At 47.2% G+C, this 3,828-nt stretch overlaps 1 pseudogene; it reads left to right on the top strand.

Annotated features, from left to right (window-relative positions):
* The first annotated feature begins 2,607 nt into the window (after positions 1 to 2,607).
* LOC129508294 (immunoglobulin lambda variable 5-39-like) lies at positions 2,608 to 3,624 on the top strand (annotated as a pseudogene).
* The last annotated feature ends 204 nt before the right edge of the window (positions 3,625 to 3,828 follow it).

Here is a 3,828-nt window from a genome sequence, read left to right as displayed (position 1 = left end):
CTGTATCTTTGCTGTGCAAAAGCCTCTTATCTTGATGAAATCCCAATAGTTCATTTTTGCTTTTGTTTCTTTTGCCTTCGTGGATGTATCTTGCAAGAAGTTACTGTGGCTGAGTTCAAATAGGGCATTGCCTGTGTTCTCCTCTAGAATTTTGATGGAATCTTGTCTCACATTTAGATCTTTCATACATTTTGAGTTTATCTTTGTGTATGGTGCAAGAGAATGGTCTAATTTCATTCTTCTGGATGTGGATGTCCAATTTTTCCACTTCCACAATTTATGGAGAAAGGATCACAGAGATACAGGGGAGCTGTGTCCCTACTCCACTGTTGCAGGTACATGTTTGTCACACACGCAAGTATTTAAAATTAAACCATCTCAAGAATATTACTTCTGGAGCACAGCCCCATAACCATTCCACTTTCCTTGTCCTGCATCCTCTGCTTCTTGTAAAGTTCATGGAGAGGGAAGAGCTGAAAGCATTCCTGGCCCATCCCTCTAATCTTCCCAATAAATGCTGTCTGTTTGAGATGATAAAGGACCATGTGGTGTTTGCATTTGCAGCTTGTGGGCAGTGAAGATCATTTCTCATCCTGAGACTGGATTTTGGGTAGAATGGGTATGTTGACCACTCCAGGGTGGGGAATCACCCTCCCTCATGTTCATGGATAGCTTGTGTGGTTGGAACTGCCTCAAACATGTTGTGATAGAACCATATCACTTATCACAGAGGGCCTGCAACCTCAGGAATGTTGCAGGACTTTGCTGAAAGTTCTTTGTTTTTTTTTTAAGACTTCATTTATTTATTCATGAGAGACATAGAGAGAGACAGAGAAGCAGAGACACAGGTAGAGGGAGAAGAAGTTTCCATGCAGGGAGCCAGATATGGGACTCAATCTCGCGACTTCGGGATCATGCCCTGAGCATGAAGGCAGATTCTCAACAGCTAAGCCACCCAGGCGTCCCTGGTGAAAGTTCTTTTCGACAATCCTCACCATATCATGGAGGTCCTGTGGGTCTACAGGCCAAGATGATCATGACTGGAGCCACATGTCATCCAAAAATGTGCAGCTCAGGGGATTTTTGAGAGTGTGAAGGTCTAATGCACCATCATGGAAGAATTTCTCTGGGGCATCAATGCAAACTGGAGCTCTCCATGGGGTCTGTTACAATGTTGAAATGCTGCCCTGTGCAGCCTGGTGTTGGTAGCATCCTCATCAGGAGGGGACTTCTCTCCATCACAGTCATGGCCCCTGGAAGGTGGGACACAGACAGGGTTGACATAGGGGTATTTTCTAATGGGCATAGCCCTAATATAGCTCCTGTGAGGGTTCGGGAGGAATAGTCCTTGAGAGTCTCTATACTTCTTGCCCCAGAGACAAGGGGCTAGAGAAGTGGGGCAGATTTTCCCCGATCCTGAGGTAGGTCCTCCAAAATGATGTGCTAGAAATCACCTTCTCGGTGGTAGAATAAACTATCTGCTGAGAACCATAATGCAGGTGGGACTTCACAAATTAAAACTAGCAAACAACAGTTACAAAGGACACAGCAATGTCTTTTACACTGTCAGGCAACTTCTGGGACGATGTGACAGCTGGGGAGGTTCTCTAGAGGGAGAGTTTGGGGTTATGGTGCTCATCGTGAAGTGTTTATTGTCTATGGGAATGTCCTGAATTGCATTGTGTACCAGCAGACAGCCACTGTCAAGAAAGGGAGATAGCAGAGATATAGCAGATTCCATTTATGAGGTTAGAGCTTCAATTAGGAACCTGGTTTTGTCCTCCAAGTATGTGTTGGAGCTATGTCAGATTCTGGGGTGAATCCAGACGGGAGACACATAATCCATGGAAGCAACACTGACAGCAATATATGTGCAGGCTAGTGGCCATGATGGAGGAGATGTGCCAGGGATCCTGTCATCACAGCTGATAGAGATTGGACACTGCGTAAACATAAGCATGTAGATGCTAGATATCGAATAGAAGCAGAGATTATTATTTATTATGTGTTACTATTTCCTGTGATCCTGAGCCTCCTCCTACCATGTGGAATGGGCCAAAATCAGTTAAATTCAATCTGACCCATTTTTTGCCCTACAGGCTTGTCCATCCTACTTGGAGAATGACAGTGAGAAGAACAAAGTCCATGGAGCTTCCCGGGTGCCTGCAGATGGTTGTGTGACCAGCAAGGGTGACATGGCTCTTCTGGTGTCCCTTGGGGGAGTTTCTCAGACAGTCTCACAGCCAGGCTGCCCCTGCTGACACCTGTCAGGCCAGGGGGGGAGCTGGTCCCTGGCTCTGTAGTCAGGTCTCAGCCCCTGTATCCCCAGTGGTACAACAGAATCCCCTGTACACACACCGGTGGTTTGCCCCAGCAACTATGTCCTCCCTGACTCTTCCCAGGAAGTAAATTCACAGCATCTTTGCCCCTTCACTTTCTCTGTCAAGGACCCCGTTCAGGTTCTTTGTCACAGCTCAGAGGGGACAAAGCCACATAAAGATAGGGTCAAAATTACATGACAGTCTCCTCCCCTGAGGCAGGAGTGGATATCAGAAAGGCCTGGCCCAGCCCAGCCTCAGCCCGTGGACTACTGGGACTGTAGCCACCATGGACTGGACCCTTTTGTTCCACGTGATCCTCTCTCAATGCACAGGTAAGGACAGGCTTTGGAGGAGCAGGGAAGCCATGCTGTCTCATGCCTTAGGCAGCTTCCAAATGGCCCAGCCCAACTGTGTTACTTTGTTGCAGGTTCCCTGTCCCAGCCTGTGCTGACCCAGCCACCCTCCCTCTCTGCATCTCTGGGAACAACAGCCAGACTCACCTGCACTCTGAGCAGTGGCTTCAGTGTTGGTGCTACTACATATACTGGTACCAGCAGAAGCCAGGGAGCCTTCCCCGGTACTTCCTGTACTAATACTCAGACTCATATAAGCACCAGGGCTCCGGGGTCCCCAGCCGCTTCTCTGGATCCAAAGACACCTCGGCCAATGCAGGGCTCCTGCTCATCTCTGGGCTGCAGCCTGAGGACGAGGCTGACTACTACTGTAATATTTGGCATAGCAGCTCTAGTGCTCACACAGCGCTGCAGACCCATAAGGAAATGAGACAGAAACCTCCCTATGCTCTCAGGCCTGGTGCAGTCCCCCCTGCTTGGCCTGGATGGATTCTATCTCAGGGGGTGACTCCTGTTTTCCAATATAGTCACGCACCTGGTTTTGCTTGAACCAGTAGATTTGACAATGTGCCATCTCTTTCTTCAGTTCCACTTTCAGATCGCTACTGTATTCTAATCAGGTCAGTTTCCTAAGATCAACATTGCTTTAAAAGAGATTGAAATCTCTCAGAGAGGGATGCCTTGGTGGCTCAGTGGTTGAGCATCTGCCTTAGGTTTGGGGCGTGTCCTGGGATCCTGGGATGGAGTCCCATATCCGTCTCCCTGCAGGGAGCCTGCTTTTCCCTTTGCCTATGTCTCTGCCTCTCTCTCTGTCCCTCATGAATAAAAAAATAAAATCTCAAAAAAAAAGAGAAATCTCTCAGGGGGACACTGGAGGAGGCTATTCGAGGGGGTTGCGCTTTGTCCCTGGAGCAGGGGGGAGGAGTGACCGCAAAGAGCTCCTGGGCTGAGGGCTTCATCTTGGATTTAGTGAAACAGAAGCCACCATGAATAAATGAATTGTATTCTACAGACTAGGAATGAACATTCCATTAAAAAATAAAACAATAACATTTATAATATCATCAATATAAGCATATAACATAAATCTGAGAAAAATGAATATTATTCATACTGAAATTACATAATACTGCAAGAAAAGCTTTCTTTAATTA

Source organism: Nyctereutes procyonoides, unplaced genomic scaffold (assembly GCF_905146905.1).
Source record: "Nyctereutes procyonoides isolate TBG_1078 unplaced genomic scaffold, NYPRO_anot_genome, whole genome shotgun sequence".
Taxonomy (NCBI): Eukaryota; Metazoa; Chordata; class Mammalia; order Carnivora; family Canidae; genus Nyctereutes; species Nyctereutes procyonoides.
Note: the sequence above shows the minus strand (reverse complement) of the source record. Positions and strands in the feature narration are given on the sequence as shown.